Raw genomic sequence first — 19,653 nt, 5'->3', positions numbered from 1 at the left:
CGAGTATCAGCCCAAAAAAAAATTGCCCTATTACTGATTTTTGACAGAGGAGTCCTGTTTTTACTTGGGACCACTAACAGTTACTGAGAAAGTAATCACTGATTAATTGCTTTGTTTGAGGTCATTGACACAAAGCGACTAATGAGCGGCTTCTCGCTCAGTGTAAACAGGCAGTCATTCATCTTTGAGTGACTGCCTATTTACGGTGAATGGAGGTGAGCAGTCGGACGAGATCTCCGGCACGCTCTGCCTCCTTCACTGAACCTGTATGAAAGCACAGGAGGGACAGTTGTCTCGTGTAAAAGTACCTTTAGTCATATTTACTGTTAACCTACTTAATGAATGTTAGTAAGAATTAAGAGAAAATAGAAGGGCGTGTGATTGCAGGGTCAGACAACAGTACATGCGATGTTCTTGCAGTCTGTTACTCGGCAGACCCATAGATCTGCATAGGCACTCTATACACAAAATGAGAGCTTTTCAGTTACTATTTGCAGAGGTTTTTAGATGCAATGGAACAATTAAAAATAATCTACTTGTGAAGGCTGACCTTCTCTTTCAACATGAAATGTCCAAGCATGCTATGCACTATTTTGCATAGCCAACACTTACAAAAATGATCCTTAAAGCATTGCCTTTATGCAGAAGTAATAGTTTTGCTAAAAAGTTTTAGGGAAAAATTCTATTGCTCATAGACACAACATGGCTCAAGATTGTTATTGCCATCAGTGCCTCTTATAATAACAATAGCATAATATCCTTTATTTACAGCAGCAATTTCTGTACTGTATATTTGGGGAAGTACTGTAGCAAACAGCAAACAAATAAAATTACAAAACTAATACGAGAGGGAGAATGCTCCCTGCTCATAAGAGCTTACAATTTAACCCTTTGCAATCAAATTTTGAATTCAGGGTTTCCTAGGCGGCTTTCTCTTTCTGCCATTATACAATGGCGCCGTCTGCTGGCTAGAGCCAGTACTGCGGTATGGGACATGCTGGAGAGGCCCCCGACAACAGAGCGGCCAATAATCTACAGTAAGAATACCCTGCCGGACGTCTTCCGACATCGGCGCTGTACAGCCTTCAATCAGAATGTCTTTAGACGTTAGACAGTGGATTGGAAAGGGTTAAATCAGGGGTCTCCAACTTTTTGACATCTCTGTGTCTTAGATGGGTATTAATATATTATTTGAACCTTAAGGAATTTTGACATGTGCAAATTCCACCTCTAAAAACTGCAGTTAAAACCGTGGCAGAAAGCCAAGGATTTCGCCGCATTTTCTAGAGGTGGAATTCGCACATGTTAAAATCCCACCAAGTCAACATACCCTTAGGGTTCAAATAATATATTAATATCCACCTAATACATAGTGGCAGCAGCATTGAACTAATGACTTCCAATTAAATGCAGCTGGGGTGGCTGACCTGGCTAGTCTACTAACTACTGTCTGCACTGGGCCGCCTGCCCATTAATTCACACAGACTCGCTCTTGAGTATTGACGCTGGGCCCTGGCCTCTGACCTAGCTGCAGCCCAAGAGTGAATTGGAGATTGGGCAGGAAGGGGCGGAACTTACAACAGGACCAGGTGTCTTGCCGACGCTCTACTGATTACATGACCTGGAGGCAGGACTAAGTGCTGCACCAGTGATGGGCTCTGTGGCTTAGACTCAGCCAGCATGGGTCCCTAGTGACGCTCTTACAACTTACAGCAGTGGCTGAACTTAAGTGCCCTTCCCCAACCCTTCCCCATTTGACCCAGCGGCTCTGTACTTTTTTTACTTTAGTCACACACAGGGCCGCTGTGGTTCTTATACACCGGGCCAGTCGCACATATGTGAGTTGTTACTGACAGCAGCCGGCCCACAGAACGGTCAGCTCACCAGGAATTTTCCCAGTGCAATAAACAGCTAATCTGCCCCTGTGGGCTACATTCATATCCATCATAGGCTTCAGGTTGGATATCAATGGTCTAAATAGACACTGTAGGTACATGGTGCTAAATACTGACTTGAAAAGCAGGAAATATGCAGCTATTGTAATGATTTTTGTCTAATAACTCAAATGTATGTACATCTCTTTAAAGGTAATTATTTTCAGTTTGACATTAAAGAGTCATTTTCTGATCATAAAAATAAAGCTGTACTGAAATGCACAACCGTATCTGGAGGTACAAAGAACCACATCTAATGTAAATATGAAAAGTATCACTGGCTGCCATTGTATGGGATCCATGACAGATCACTCATGATCAGTTGGAGGTCTTATTCTTCTTTCTATTGACTTTTACAATGGGTTCAGAAATGTTTCCACTTTAGTATCGTCTAAAATAACAAAGTACGTTGTGCTATTCTGACTGTCCATTCTAACTTTATACCTTGGACGCAAGTCAAAAAACAGATGCGAACAGAGCCTGAGGCTAGAGCATAATACAAGTAAGCTTATCGATGTACAGTAGGCTTGTTACTTTATTGTTGAGTAGCTAGGGAAAGTGAAATGAAACTTGGTAAGTTCAACAACTTTTAGCCCTTTTCTATAGACTTGGGCACAACAGAAAAGTGAAAAGACTATAGGATACAGGTGTGTGTGTGTGTGTGTGTATAAATATATTTATATGGTGAAAGCCTAAATAAGAAAAGTAACAGGGGTTGCAACTCAATTAGTCAATGCTATTTGCAAAAGTTAGTGCACCCCTATGTAATGTAACTTCCCGGTGTCGTGCCAGCATGAAATTTGGCGCAAGCATTCTTTACTCAGGAGAGTGGGAGGGGTGCCACCTTTTGTAGTGGGACATTGGTACATGCAGCCTTAGGAGAATCTAACGCTCTTCTATATGTATACATATTTTATTCCTCGGTTTCTCTAAAGTAACCACGACTTCATAAAGTTTTCCGTGTAAACAACACGTAAAGACCTGTATCAAATTAACTTGGGAAGCCGGTTATATCCGCTATCGGTATATAGTTTTATACGTGTTAAAGAGTATTTCCCACTCTATACGTCAAATTCCTGAAATGCAAAGTGAACAGAGAATCGGTGTAGTTTAACTTACTTTTTATTTCGCTTTTAAAACCAGAGCTTTCGACTTGGATGTCTGCATCGCTAATTAGTGCTAGCAGGGATGTGGGTACAGAGAGACTTTGGCCGCCTGCACACGAGCGTTCCGGATTCCACTCGTGGATTTTCACGCGCGTATGGTACCTAAATGTGCTTGCGGATAGGTGCGGATGCGTGAAAAATCACGCGCGGATATACGCGGATGTGTTGCGGAAAAAAACGCGCAGAAAAATCCGGAAGACACCCTTATTGTAAACCCAACCCCTAGAGAACTGCCCATTCCCTGGAAAACAGCTTAAAAACCAACACCCAGACTCCGTTTTGTCCCTCTTGCTTGTGTGAGCACTGTTAAATTATTCTGGCAACATGCTTTCACCCGGTGAGCAGATGTCTTTGTGGGCATGGTTGATCCATGTCACTTTTTTCGGACGTACTGCGGTAACGGAGGAGGAAGAGCCCCCCAGGAAAAAAAGGAGGTACTGGGTGCACCCTGGCTGGTGTCTGCTGGCTGCTCTCTGGTAGATGAGGGGACTGAAAGGACAGATCTGCAGTTGAAATGTGCCTGTGAAGCTCTGTGCTGTGTGTTGGGACGTCTCCTACCATGCCTACTTCCTGTAGTCATAGCAACCAGTGACTCCATCCGCAGCTGCACTCCGGATGTACTGCGTGAAAAAACGCACCCATTCACTTGTATTGGAGGCTTCACGCGCATGATCCGACCAAAATTAGAACAGGTCGCAGATTTTTTCACTCGCGTGAAAAAACGCGATACACATCCGTCCGTCTGGGGACAACTGCGGATCCTCATAGGAGTATATTGGCTGCGGTCTGGGGCGGATTATGTGCCTAAAATCACGCGCTTGAAATTCTGCTCGTGTGCAGGCACCAAGGGGTTGTTCATTTGCAAACTGCTGATGGTCTATCTGCAGATTAGACCATTAATACTAGATCAGCAGGGGTTTGCTGCCTGTGTGAGTCAATGTGCTTGTACACTGTGCTGTTTTCTGCAGGAAGCAGATAGCCCTCTTCCTACTGCAATGGCCAGATTTGGTATTGCCTGCCAACTTCCCATAGAAGTGAAATGGGAATTTTGCCGGTAACACCAAGCCTGGGCACTGCAATGGGAACAGAGCTTTCTGCCTCTTGCAGAAATCGTCTCCGCGCATGGGTCTGGTGAACAGCTGTTTGGTGGGGGAGTCACAGACTGTGAACCTATGTGAATCTACTGTTGATGGCCATCAATATTTTACAACTGGACCACACCTTTAAGTCCCTCTGTTACTGGAAATACTGTTAATGAGTGGAGATTCCACAACATGTTTGGATACTAATACTTGTCTGACAAGACAGGATTCCTATTTCTTACATAGCCAGTTATGTACCTTGCTCCATCACCTGTTTACATCAATGTCTTAAGTGAAGGATAACGACTGAACATTTGGGCAACGAGCCAACAATGACTTTGAGCGATATTCGTTCCGTGTAAAAGGACTTTAGGTGAAAGGACAGCGACTCCATTTAAATTTTCTTTGAAAGCACAGTATGGATAGAGCAGAATTCCCGACCTTTCAGTTTTTAGTGATGGTCGGGAGCCACATTCACTTCAGAGATGGAGGTGAGAAATTTACATACACTACGCAGCCAAAGATTGCACCGTGGCCCTGTTACACAGCATCCTAATGTAAATACATTTAGTCACTGGGGAAGAAGAAGTCTATAGTAAATTAAACTTGAAGCCCTTCACAGTTATAGACAACCTAAAACAATATTTTATTGATTCTCATTAAAATAGGGCTGACAAAGACAGACACCAAAGAACGAAAAAATACAACGTAATCTTTGGCACTGTTTTGGTATTGATGAAGATTTCTTGCTCGCACATTATATAGTATGTCAATCATTGTTGGATTGGAGTGAGCATTCATAAAACTGAATAGTGTCAATTTTTCTCAAAACAATATTGGATGGCAGACTTGGTCCGATTTATCAGACAATATACGTAGAAATCGTTAATCATGAATGCCTCATATAGGAGCATCTAAGATGCACAGTGACAGACGATTGCAGGGATCCCTCTATACCTGCTCATATACTAACTGTACTTATTGCCAAAAATTATAATCATCAGGGTTGTAATTATCATGATTTGTCAATTATTAATAGTTGGTCCATCAAAATTGTATTTATGATGATTTGTATACAATTGTGATGCTTTTCAGTTGGTTCAATGATTTTATACACTTTCAGTTAGTTCAACGCGTTTCCGTGCCAAGTGTAGGCACTTCGTCAGGAACTTAAGTACATTTTCACCAGCCATGTGGTATACTAGTACAGGTAGTGTACTGATACGTGTGTGCCTTTTTGTGTGATAGTGACTGAACCACTGGAGCGCTGTGTATAGCTGTAGGCAGCTATCAACCTTATCTCTCTTATTATGACCCCAGTTGTAATGATAGGTTTGCAGCAGAGGCCTGCCAGAGTGAAAGCTGGCAATAGTCTCTCTTCATATAGTGTCACAGCAATCGGTTGTCTTGCTTAATGATTATTTTATTAGACCTTGCTTCCTCAAAGTAAGTCACAGTACATTAAGAGTTAACCCCTTTTCTTTTAGCTAATGGTCTATTCTGATAAGGTATTACATAACAGCTATGATAAAGAGCCCAATCCCTAGATGATCAGTTCCACAAGCTGAGCACAAAAGGAAATAAATGAGAGGACTGATAGAGCCTCTGGCCTGGATGATATATAATGTAAATACATGTGGTCACATTGCAGCTCGCAAATTGCCATGGTCCGAGAATCATAAGAACTCTGTTAGGTTTGGATTTTTGTTCGATTGTCAGGTCGCAGAAACTTGTGAGTTGAAATCAAACAAAATCCAAAGCCATCTTTAGCCATCTGACATTTATTACACCTAAATTCGCCATATTGGGCAATTTCAAACATTTGCTAATTACAAAATCTCATTGCGAAGCATGAAACTATTATGCCATTCAAATTGACACTGCTTGGTTATATCTTTATTTCTTTTTCTTTAAACTGAAGCTTTAATTACTTCTAAGGACTTATTTTTCCATCTGTCGCCTTTTGGGATGAAATGTCTCTGCAGTATGTAGCATAAGGCAAGTAATCCAGCACAGTTTGTGGTTATAATTATGTGATATCTGTTAATGTGTTTTGCGGACTGTGTTGCTGGCAAAAGTTAAGAGCAACTAGTGTCTTAAATGCGTCAGTAATTGAACCCTGTCGGGAGTAGGATTTTATGGTACGTTTCAGGAAAGACTGTTTGAATTTCATCTGAGCTGTAATGCTGGAGTCTTCTTCGAGTTAATGACAAACGTCTGCAAAAACAAACCTTTTCGCTAGATTATAAAAGACGTGCAAAATGGGGAAGAGCCATGGTCAGACTGGTCTATAAGAAGATTCTCTGATGCCACCAGGCTCCTACCCAATAATGGTCTCCAAAAATCCAGAAGAAGACAACTCCATTTGGAGCAATCACTTGTCAATAGGACCTTTTTGATATGCCCTGTGTGTATGATGACAACAGAGTTTACTGTAGTTCTGTATGTAACATAGTATATATGGATGGAGCATAGTTTTTTTTTCTGGTGGACCCAAGGACCGCAGTCCAGTACTGGAGAAACCTGATTGTGGCTTATCTTTATAAGGGTTCTCCTATTACGTAAATCTATGTCATATCCACAAAATATGGCATTAGTATATAACTGGTGGGAGTCTGACCTTCTGGAACCCCCACCTGTCTTAAAAAGAAGGCTTCCAAATGTCTGAGTATAAATGGAGCGGAGATCATGCTGAATATAACCAAGCGCGTGTACTTGAGAGGACGGAGATGAATTCCTTTACGCTTTTCAATCATTGCTGAATTGTCAATCCTGGTGATTTACCAATCCTGATGGAGCCACGGGACTGTGGCTATCAATCACAGCCATCCTCCAGGTGGCTGATTGCCAAACATTATCACTTACACGAAGGTGAAGTTGTTGGATCTCCCTCCTGCTAACAACATACGTAAATAAAAGTGCGCCGAAGAAGTGGAGAAGGTACTGCTGAAGGACAGATCTGTATACTAGTATTACCTACATCCATATTTGTTTGCACCGTTACAGTGAATGCCCACTTTTGAACACTTACTTTTGTAATCTTAACATGTCCAAAATTTAATGCTGATTTAGTACTTTGTATTACTCTATAATGAGTGGAGGTCTGTTTTTTGTCATATAAAGCCCCTAATACCCTAAATAGCCATAGTATTAAGTGGTAAACTCTTGCCACCACTAGCGGAATTTAGGAGCTTGCTGCCTACTTAACCCCTTAGTGACTAGCCCATAGTGTTTTTACGTCCTGCCCAAGTGGGCTTTAATCCCTGAGGACGTAAAAACATGCTTCCTGCAGGGATTAAAGCCACGTGGGCTGTGCCCGCAGGTAGCCTACAGCCTGGAGTTGTCATCTCGGGCTACAGGGAGTCCTCCCCCCGGCAATACGATCGGTGCTACCCAATGGATAGCGCCGATCACATTAAAGTGCAAAAAAGTTAAAGATTCAGCTGCCCTCATGGATCGGGTCCATGGAAGCAGCGGAGATTACTCACCCCCCCATCCTCCGTGCTGTCCCCCGCTGCTCTGGTCCTCTGGGACCAGACGATGGCCTCCTGCGCATGAGTGCCAGACGGATGACGTCACGTACATGCGCAGAAGGCAGGGAGCCCCAGCAAATTTAAAATCTCCTGGCTCCCAGCTCCTGAAGGTAGCCGGGAACCAGGAGATGTTACCGGGGACCACAGTGATCGGTCCCCGGACCCGTGATTGCCGCTATCTAATGGATAGCAGCGATCACGAAAAAGTTTAAAAAAGACGTTCAAGTTTCACCTCCCCTCGGATCCATGGGGGAGGTGAAAATACTTACCCAGGGTTCTCCGCGATGTCCCGGTCTTCTGGGACCTGAAGTCCCCTTCTACGCATGCGTGCCCGATGTCATTCATCGGGCGCGTGCACAGAGGGGCTTGCGCCCCGGGAAATTCAAAATCCCTCTGCTCCTGGCTACCATCTGTAGCCAGGAGCAGAGAGATGCCACTGGGGACGTGATCACTGTTATCCCATGGATAACAGTGATCATTTAAAGTAAAAAAAAAAAGTGTAAAAAAAAAAAAGTTTAAAAAGCTTACGTTTCATCTCCCCATTATGATCCGTGAGGGAGGATGAAATTACGTACCTAGGGCCCCTGGATTTATCTGTGGACCTTACCCCAGCTTTTGCGCACGCTCCCATCGCCAAAATGGCAGACGCATGCGCAAAAGCCGTGGATTGCCAGGGTAATTTAAATTTTCCCTGCTCCTGGCTACGAAACTTAGCCAAGAGCATGGAGATTTCACGGGAGCCGCGGTGAGTGGTTCCTGATCATGTGTGCGCCATTATCCAATGGATAATGGCAATCACGTAAAAGTGAGAGGAGATGAAACTTTTTACTGGAGGCCTCCGTCTTTGAACCCCTCTCCGTGAACCATCCCTGCCACTGAGGTAAAAAAAATACCCCAGGAGAAGGGATACCCGGTTTCATTGCCCCATGTACCCATCCCAACCAGCACCCGTGATTACCCCTGTCTTCGGAAATACCACTCAGTTCACATTATTACTTTTATCTAAGATTTGGGGAACGCCAAAAATGGCGTACGGGGGAAAGGTGTGTGTAATATTTTTAGGGAGTCAATTTTTATTCCGTACAAGTGAGCAATGGGGCCTGGAATGTATTCAGTTGTGATCTGCAAGCCAGAACCTTGCCATGGGTCCTGTAAGTAGATTAGGGCAACAACGGGAATGTTTCTGAACACGGGACAAATGGGGGTATCCATTTTGGGGTGAACGTCTTCATTCCTATGCACACTGTACAAAAAAAAACAGTTTTTAAATTGACACAATTGCCAAAAAAATAAAAATTGTAATTTTTTCCTTCTGCCTTGCTTAGATTCTTTCAAATAGTGTGGGGTCAAAATACGCAGTACACCCCTAGATGAATTTGTTAAGGGGTTGTACCCTGAAATCCAACAGGTGCTTTTTAGATTATAGGCCTTGCGATGTGTCCTGTAAGTAGATTAGGGCCACAATGGGTATGTTTCTGAACATGGGACAAAACAGGACTATCCATTTCGGGGTGAAAGTCTTCATTCATATGTGTGCTGTTCAAAAAAAACCTTTTTAAGTTGACACAATTGCCCAAAAAATGAAAATTTTAATTTTTTTATAATGCTTTGCTTAGATTTTTTCAAAAATTGTAGGGTTAAAAAAAAAAAACAGTACACCCCTAGATGAATTTGTTAAGGGGTCTAGTTTTCAAAATGCGGTCATTTGTGGGGGTTCTCTTTGGTTTTGGCAGCTCAAGAGCTCTACAAGTGTGCTATGGGGCATAAAAGGCCTTCAACCAAAATTTAGGTTCTAAAAGCCACCGATTTACTCCTTTCATTTTGGGCCCCTTTGTGCATCTAGACATAAGATTAGTGCCACAATAGGTATGTTTCTCAACACAGGACAAACAGAGGTATCCATTTTAGGGTGCAAGGCTTCATTCATGTGTGTGCTGTACAAAAAAAGCTGTTTTTAAGATGACAGTATTGCCAAAAAAAAAGAAAATCACAATTTTTTCCTTTTGCTTTGCTTGAATTAATTCAAAAACTGTGGAATCAAAATACGCAATACACCCCTAGATAAATTCGTTAAGGGGTCTAGTTTTCAAAATTGTGTCATTTTTGGGGGTTCTCTATGATTTTGGCCACTTAAGGGCTCTACATGTGGCGCCTAAAATGCCTTCAAGCAAAATTTCTGTTCTGAAAGCCACCGACTACTCCTTTCATTTTGGGCCCCGTTGTGCATCCAGACATAAGATTAGGGCCACAATGTTTTTTTTTGTTTTTTTTTAAACACAGGACAACCAAGGGAATCCATTTTGGGGTTACAATTCTCATTTTCATATGCACTATAGGAAAAAATATGTCTTTAAAATGACATATTTGCAAAAATATGAAATTTTACTTTTTCTCCTCTAAGTTGAATTAATTCCTGAAAGAAACTATGGGGTCCAAATACTCATGAGACCCCTCAGTGAATACATTAAGGGATATAGATTATAGGGTCATTTGTAGGGGGTGTCTATCATTCTGACACCTATGAGCATTTGCAATCTTGGCTTGGTGTAGGAAAACAAAGTATTCCTCAAAATGCTGAAAAGTAATGTTAAATTTGTACGTCTCCTAAATGGTTAAAAAAACACAAACGTTTTTCAAATGTGCATTCAGAATAAAGTAAATAGATGGAAATATATATCTTGGCAAAACTTTGTACAGTACGTTTGCACATATTTGAGATATTGCAATTGAAAATGTGAAAAAATGACAATTGTTTTCAAAATTTTCCCAATTTTGGCACTTTTAATAAATATACACAAATTATATTAGACTATTTTCACCACCTAAGTGAATTACAACATGTGGCAAAAAACAATGCCAGAATCACTTGGATATGCAAAACCTTTATGGAGTTATTCTGTGTTAAAGTGATCCGTCAGATTTCCAAAATTTGGCATGGCATTAAGGCGCAAACAGGCTTGGTCACTAAGGGGTTAATATTCATGTATAGAACTGAATAACAACATAGTATGTAGTAAGGGCCTCCTGCTGAGTGTGGAATTTTGTCATTCAACTATATTGCCAAGCAGGGAATTTAAAAATGAATCAGCATTGAAGCGATCTCTGGCCCTTATTTATTAGGCTATCATCGTCCCTGTGTGAAAGAACAGGACAGATAAACACAGGCGATTAAACTTCCAACAATCGGCCAGTATAAAAGGAACCTTAGACTCTACTCACATTGGTGGTGGTTCCCATCCCATTGTTTTTAATGTCAGGAATTGCATATCCTGTAACCATTATTTTTGCTGCAAAAAACACTGGAACATCATTGGAAACTTGACTCTACCACCCCCACCCCCAGTACAAGTACCGGGTATTTGTCCACATCCATCATACCTGGTGTGAATAGATCCTTAGCAGTAAGGCATAAAAAGTAAAGGCAATATGTGAACAACTGATTCTGTAGCATTACTGTAACGCACATGATGTGGGCTATTCCATCCAGTTGTCTTGCTCTGTAAAAGACGTATGCCCTTGAGTAGTATTGAAGGATTTAATCATGCTTTATTAAAGGGGTTTTCCCGTTACCTACCCTGTTTCCCTGAAAATAAGACATGGCATGATTTTCCAGAATTTTTGGATGCAAAATAATTTTTCAGGCTTTTTGAGGATGCTTGAAATATAAGCCCTACTCCAAAATTAAGCCCCCTGCTAACAGTTAATTAAAAAAGTCAATTTAAATAGTGTCCAGGCAGCTATATACATGTAAAAAAGTTAAACCTTTTTAAACACAAAATTAACCCCTTAAAGGGGTTGTCTCGCGAAAGCAAGTGGGGTTATACACTTCTGTATGGCCATATTAATGCACTTTGTAATATACATCGTGCATTAAATATGAGCCAAACAGAAGTTATTCACTTACCTGTTCCGTTGCTAGCGTCCTCATCTCCATGGTACCGTCTAATTTTCAGCGTCTAATCGCCCGATTAGACGCGCTTGCGCAGTCCGGTCTTCTCCCTTCTGAATGGGGGCGCTCGTGCCAGAGAGCGGCTCCTCGTAGCTCCGCCCCGTCACGTGTGCCGATTCCAGCCAATCAGGAGGCTGGAATCGGCAATGGACCGCACAGAAGACCTGCGGTCCACCGAGGGTGAAGATCCCGGCGGCCATCTTCGCAAGGTAAGTAAGAAGTCACCGAAGCGCGGGGATTCGGGTAAGTACTATCCGGTTTCTTTTTTAAACCCCTGCATCAGGTTTGTCTCGCGCCGAACGGGGGGGCTATTGAAAACAAAAAAAACCCGTTTCGGCGCGGGACAACCCCTTTAATGACGCGGCCCTTTTTTTAATTCCATTTTCGTTTTTCCCTCCCCCCTTTAAAAAAATCATAACTCCTTTATTTATCCATCGACATCGCTGTATGAGGGCTTGTTTTTTGCGGGACGAGTTGTATTTTTCAATGGTGCTATTTAAAGTACCATATAATGTACTGAAAAACTTTTAAAAAATTCTAAATGGAGTAAAATGAAAAAAAAACGACATTTCGCCATCTTTTAGTGCGTCTTGTTTCGACGGCGCACAAACAGCAAAAAAAATGACATGATAACTTTTTTCTATGGGTCGGTACAATTACTACGATACCAAATTTGTATAGGTTTTTTCTTACTATACTCCCCTTTTTTTTTTTTCAAAGACATTAAATTTTTTTCAATTATTTTCTGCCGTCATTTTGTGCGCGCGATAACTTTTTTATTTTTCCGTCGACATAGTTCAGCAAGGGCTCATTTTTTGCGGGATGTTCTGTAGTTTCTGATAGTACTGATTTGGAGTACATACGACTTTTTGATCGCTTTTTATTGCGTTTTTTCTGGGAGACAGGGTAACTAAAAAAGTGTATTTCTGGCGTTCTTTATTTTTTTTTTCGGACGACGTTCACCGTGCGGGAACAATAATGCACTACTTTGATAGATCTGACTTTTACGGATGTGGCGATACCAAATACATATTTTTAATTTATTATTTTGATTTTTTAATAAAAGATATGGCAAAAGGGGGGTGATTTAAACTTTTGCAACTTTTTTTTTTTTCAATTAAAAAAAACTTTATTGATTCTTTTTTTTACATTGCTTTGAAGTCCCCCTGGGGGACTTTAATATGCGATGCTTTGATCGCTCCTGCAGTATGACGTAATGCTATAGCATTACGTCATACTGCTTTTTGACAGGCAGCCTATGAAGCCACCCCACGGGGATGGCTTGATAGGCAGTCTGTTAAGGCAGCCCTGGGGCCTTTCATTAGGCCCCCAGCTGCCATGACACCTGCACAGCTCCCCCGATCTCACCGCGGGGGGGGGGGGGGGGGCACGCAGGACCCCCGAACATCGTTCAGGGGATTTAAACGCCGCTGTCAGAATTGACAGCGGCATTTAAATGGTTAATAGCCACGATCGGCAATCGGTTATAAACAGCTGACGCCTGCACTGTATGAAGAGAGGTTGCCACTAGAGATGAGCGAGCACAAAAATGCTCGGGTGCTCGTTACTCGAGTCGAACTTTCAGTGATGCTCGAGAGTTCGTTTCGAGTAACGAACCCCATTGAAGTCAATGGGCGACTCGAGCATTTTTGTATATTTCATTTGTGAAAACCTGGGAAATTCAAGAAAGTGATGGGAACGACACAGAAACGGATAGGGCAGGCGAGGGGCTACATGTTGGGCTGCATCTCAAGTTCGCAGGTCCGCACTGTCAGCATAAAGATCGTTCTCCTCTGCCACAGCTGTAACAGCTGTGGCAGAGAAGAACGATGTTAGCCCATTGAATTCAATGGAGGCGGCAATATAGCTGGCTCCATTGAAAGCAATGGGCTGCCGGCGATCGCAGGATGAATTGTCGGGAAGGGCTTAAATATATAAGCCCTTCCCTGCAATTCATCCAGAAATGTGTAAAAATTAAAAAAAAATATACTCACCTTGTCCCGGCAGAACGATGTTAGCCCATTGAATTCAATGGAGCTGGCAATACAGCTGGCTCCATTGAAAGCAATGGGCTGCCGGCGATCGCGGGATGAATTGTCGGGAAGGGGTTAAAAATGATAAGCCCTTCCCTGCAATTCATCCAGAAATGTGTAAAAATAAAAAATATATATATACTCGCCTGGTCCCGGCAGACGGAGTTCAGAGCGGCCAGCGGCAGTCCTCCTGAACTGTTCTGAACAGCTGTGAGTAGTATTCAGCAGCCGGGGATTTAAAATCCCCGCCTGCTGAATGAGCTGCCTCTAATTGGTCACAGCCTGACCAATCAGAGGCAGATTCCACTCACACACCCATTTATGAATTTATGAATGGGTGAGTGACTGCTGCCTCTCATCTGATTGGTCCCGCTGAGCCAATCAGAGGCAGCAGTCACACACCCATTCATAAATTCATGAATGGGTGTGTGAGTGGAATCTGCCTCTGATTGGTCAGGCTGTGACCAATTAGAGGCAGCTCATTCAGCAGGCGGGGATTTTAAATACCCGGCTGCTGAATACTACTCACAGCTGTTCAGAACAGTTCAGGAGGACTGCCCCTGGCCGCGCTGAACTCCGTCTGCCGGGACCAGGTGAGTATATATATATATATTTTTTTTTACACATTTCTGGATGAATTGCAGGGAAGGGCTTATATATTTAACTCCTTCCCAACAATTCATCCCGCGATCGCCGGCAGCCCATTGCTTTTAATGGAGCCGGCTGTATTGACGGCTCCATTGAATTCAATGGGCTAACATCGTTCTGCCGGGACAAGGTGAGTGTATATATATATATTTTTTTTTTTACACATTTTTGGATGAATTGCAGGGAAGGGCTTATATATTTAACCCCTTCCCAACAATTCATCCCGCGATCGCCGGCAGCCCATTGCTTTTAATGGAGCCGGCTGTATTGACGGCTCCATTGAATTCAATGGGCTAACATCGTTCTGCCGGGACAAGGTGAGTATATATATATATATATTTTTTTTTTTACACATTTCTGGATGAATTGCAGGGAAGGGCTTATATATTTAAGCCCTTCCCGACAATTCATCCCGCGCTCGCTGGCAGGCCATTGCTTTAAATGGAGCCAGCTGTATTGCCGGCTCCATTGAATTAAATGGTCAGTGCTCGTTTAATCGAGACGAGTACCGCGTGGTGCTCGTCTCGAGTATCGAGCATCTGGAGCACCCTAATACTTGCTGACCCCGTTCTGAGTGACATGCCACTATTTTCTCCGCACCGCGATACGATGCAAGGAAAAAAATGGCTCATGTATATAAACCATTCAAAAGAATGGCGTTCATATTCATGTGAGATCTCGCAATGCACAAGTCTTGCATGATTTCCTGGGCCATGTGAAAGCAACCTAAACTGTGCAATGTATTTTCACTTACATTTTCCATCTAGCGGGCGTTCTTTTGCCTTGGACACAGACCTGCTTTTCTGGAGGTTATTTTGACCTTACTTGTATGAAATAGACCATAAACACAGAAAATCCCCTGAAAAGGAGCTTTGAGATAAATGAAAATTTTTTCTGCCATTCAGAAATAGCCTTTTGGAGTTTGTAGGTTTTCTAAAGCCGCCATCCACTTCAGTATACTAAACATACAATCTTGTCTTCTTGATTATAACATTTTTTTGTCAAATAAACAGCTGAGTTTTGACTTCTTTGAAGATATGTATGTTTCTCAAGCCCGTAGCAAATTATCTTGAAAATGTAATAAAAAAAGACATGAAATACAGGCCTTGGGCTGGATCCATACGGGCGTATTTGAACACACAAAGTTTGTGCCCCTAGAAAATAGGACCCGTTAATTTCAATGGGTTTGTTCACGTTCGCGTGTGTAATTCGGTCACAGAACAAATTTTGAGCTCATGAAACTATTGGCCATTTCAATGGGTGTATGTTTTTGTGTGCACGTAATTACACATGACTTGCACACAAAAAGTACAATAAAACACGCTGCTATGTATGTAAATATGCAACGCCCATTCCGTAAAAACACGCTGCAGGAATGCGCACATATGCCTATGCTCCTTTGAATCCGGCCTTAATGATAGTCCTAAAAAATAACCCTGTATATATGAGCAAAAGAGAATTCTATGGCCAATTTCACATCTGCGTTGGCACCTCCGGCTGGAGATTGCATCGCGGTTCCGGCTGAGAATAACAGAAGAATAAGCACTACATGCAACTCTTTTTCTTCCGTCCAAAAGGCGGTCAGCTGGGCAGTAAGCTAACAGACTCTATTAAAGTTGATGGGGCTGTCCGGCGCTGTTCAGTTCTATCCAGAGACAGAACTGTTCGCCTGCGAGGATTCCCCTTTCCTGCTCCCCAAGCGGAGAGGAATCCCTACAGCAGATGTGAAATAACCCTATAATATGCATTTTGACAGACCTGCAAAAAATACAAATTTGTAAAACAATTGGACTTGGCGATTAAAAAAAAATACTAATAAATGCGTCAATGAGAGAAGAAAGTGAGAATGTTCCAAACTGAAGCCAAATTATGATTGGAGTTCTATAATTACACAACATTATGCTTATGATATTTATATATCAATCCAGATACTTCCTAGTAAAATAAATGAATATACAGTATACAACACATGGTGTTTTATGAACATAAAATATAAAAATAATGAACTTTTTAATACACAGTACTCATCTCTATCATTCTTGTTTCACAGGTCTCCTGCATCCCAGCCATCTGTGCTTGGAAAGGTGCATGATGACATATCCACAGTGATGACATCACCTGACCACAGCAGCCAAGCGTTGCCACAGTGGTTACAGCATCATGCATCCATCTAAGCAATGGAGGAGCACCAGTAAATGGTGGCTCAGTGGTCTTGAGTTCCAATCCAACAAAGGGAGTGCATGCTTGCACAAGCACCATGATGCCTTCAATCAGTTGATTGATGGAAACCTTGGGATGGCCTATCTTGAGGAGACGCCATCAATTTTTTAAAGGCTGGATAAGCCCTTTAGCAAGTTGTGAGTCAAGTTAAACTGCTACATCTGTACATTGTCTCTGGTTTGCTATATTTCATATAGTACACCATGATTTCAGCCATGTGAAAATGTCAGTTGTTTTTTTTTTATTTTATGATGGCAAAAGTAAACGTCCATGAACATTTTGCATTGATATTGCCTTTGTTTCCAAGGACATGAAATAACAATGAAAGAGCTCGTCAAAGAATACAGGATTGCGCATTGCTAAATTCTTAAACAGTATAATCTGTTCAGAGGACTTGTACTTTAGCATAAAGCAATACATAAAGTCATTCAGTCAGCCTTGTCCTGTTGCTTCCTTATTCATGGATTACTCTTCTGTTACAGATGTTGAAAGAACAGGAGACATTAAATCCATTTTCTGAAAAGATAATAAAAGTCACAAGGTAGTTTATCGCCATTTGTTGCAGACTCATTTTTGTAGCAAAATTGTATCAAATTTGCCATTTGTAAATAATTCAAAAAGAAAACTGCGCCATGTTTGCTTTTAACAATATGGTAAATTTATGTCGCTGCTTGCTAAGGTCTGTGCAGCAGCGACATATATTTAGGTCCTACATTTCACCGCCAGTGACATCCCCTGAGCAAGCGAGTCAGGCTGGTACTAACAGCCTGTTGTTCGGGTCTCAATGATGTCATCACAGTTACAGCCAATCACAGCTCTAGCTGTGAAAGCTTCATGTAGTAACATTTGTGCTCTAACAGCCTCTTTTCCAATGCTATCCTGTCAGTGTGAGATCGGAGGAGAGAATTAATATATTCATATTTAGTTAGTATAGGTGACATTATAGTATAGAGCTCATTGATTTCAATGTCTGCAATATGAGCGCTGGCCAGTACACAGGGGTCTGAACAGTGGCTTCCGCTCCAACCCCTGTGTATGCTGGCACTAACAGCAGGCACTGCCTGGAAAACTCTTCCTCTCCTTCAGGCTAACTCCACACAGGTGAGTGCGATCTCAGGCTGTGAATCATGGCTTGATATCGTGCTCGCCAACATACGGTTTCCCCAGAGATGTGAGGCGTTTTTATAACAAAACCGCCTCGCATCACTTTAGGGAAGTAGCGATTTCCCTCTGCGGCTGATAGTGTTTTCAATGGGGAGACCTAGAATGAGGTGCGATGCTGCTGCCGGCCCCATTGAAGACAATGGGTGATGTGATGAGAGGGCATGCCCAAGTATAGTGTGTGCCATGATGTGTTTCCTGCGTCGCAGTGTGATGTTGGAAAAAATAAATAAAAAAAATGAGGTTCATATTCGTGCAAGATTTGTGCGACTCGCAATACACTAATCTGGTGCGATTTGCTCGGCTGTCTGAAAACGACCTTAGTGCTTTGTTGTCTCATATTGCAAAGAGAACTCTAAAGACACGGATAAAGAATCTTCCAGGATATTCAGAATTTCTTCACTTCGCATTCTCGTACGTCCTTGTCTGGGTGTAATGTTCCTTTTAGACCAGCCAAGTTCTCAGCCCAATCTAACCCAAGCATCATTCTCAACATTTGTCACATGATTGTGAGTCACACCTGACAAGAGGGCTCACCCTTTGGGGTTATTTCTGCTAAATCCTCATTATTGCGTTAATGATGGGATGTAAGAGAAGCAGTAATTTCGATTGTCAAGCTAGGAAATGGGGGCCCAAGATGTCCTTTTACAGGCTAATTCCCCATTTACATGGGACGAACTATCAGGCAAGCAATGCCTGGCAGCTTGTCACAGAGTGTTGCCGACATGGAGGTGGAGCGGGCCGGGGAGCAATCTTCCCCTGCCCGCATCTATTCACTGTAAGCAGACAGTTGTTCAGAAGTGAATGACTCCTGTTTACACTGAATGGCTCGTTAATCAATTTTTCTGCATGCAGAAAGTGAACGACTGAACAATTCTCATTCATTCGCTGCATCCATTTATACTGGATGATTTTGTTTAAATTCACAGGGGAGCACAGGAATTTTAAAGCTTCAAAATGATAATAGTCCCATGTAAATTAGTTAGTGTTTCACTTTATTAATAAAAATTCTAATAATATTATTACACAGAGCAGAAATACCCCATTATTGTGCTGCTGTTTGGGCTCAGGAAAAACAGAATAAAATAGTACAAATGAACGCTTTGCACTACGTGATTGTATTGTTCTTCCAGTAACTCAAACTGCAGCTGTTCTGAATGTTATCTATGTATCTTAATGAATTGACTGCTGATGAATATTTATTATTGGTTCCGCTCTTGTCCTGTTGTCTTGGAATATGGATTGTAGCATCACATCATGTGATCTCACTCTGTCAGCTACACTGAATCTGCAGCTCCAGCCTATAGACGGATGTAGACAAAAGATGACCCTTTGGGCTTATTTCAAAGTGTAAGTCTGCTTTCAAATGGCCCGAGAAGTACGCACGAGATTTGTGCGTTGTGAAACGTACCAATCTTGCCTGAGTATGAACCGTATTCTTCTGAATGAAGTCATATACACAAGCGAAAAAAAACTGTGGCATGTTCTATCTCTTTGCGTTCCCCAAAATGCATCTCCCATTGGTTTTAATAGGGCCTTTAATGCATCGCATGGCTCTCGCATGCCATGCAATGCGTATGTGAGTGCAAAGCAAGGTTTCCCATTGAAATCAATGTGAAACTCTTGTGGTCCACTATTGCACGTGAAAGTCATGCGAGAGGATCGGAATTTCAGAGGTTCGAGGCATTTTTGCTGGCAAATTGCTTGTTCTCGAGCGCGATACCGGGTCGGGTTTAGGTAGGTAGCCTAAGGTATAGAAAAAAATAAAGCACTATGACGCTAAAAAAAGTGAAAGCTGAATGCCTAAGGGAATATTTCATAGACTAGAGGCCCTTTTAGACGGGCCGAGTGTCGGGCAAACGATGCCCTACATTTGTCTCCACAAATACTAGCTCCCATGCACCTGCACAGGAGCTAGTTTCGTTAG

General features: G+C 42.2%; 1 protein-coding gene across 2 annotated transcripts in view; it reads right to left on the bottom strand.

Moving 5' to 3' along the window:
- Positions 1–16,323: 16,323 nt before the first annotated feature.
- Positions 16,324–19,653, bottom strand: part of LOC136624682 (interleukin-5 receptor subunit alpha-like) — a 32,412-nt gene continuing 29,082 nt past the window's right edge. For both annotated transcript variants that reach the window (XM_066598634.1, XM_066598633.1), the window contains one exon: positions 16,324–17,081. The gene's annotated coding sequence lies outside the window, so the exon portion shown is untranslated. The remainder of the gene's footprint in view (positions 17,082–19,653) is intronic.

The sequence above is a fragment of the Eleutherodactylus coqui genome, chromosome 4 (genome assembly GCF_035609145.1).
Source record: "Eleutherodactylus coqui strain aEleCoq1 chromosome 4, aEleCoq1.hap1, whole genome shotgun sequence".
Lineage (NCBI taxonomy): Eukaryota > Metazoa > Chordata > Amphibia > Anura > Eleutherodactylidae > Eleutherodactylus > Eleutherodactylus coqui.
Note: the sequence above shows the minus strand (reverse complement) of the source record. Positions and strands in the feature narration are given on the sequence as shown.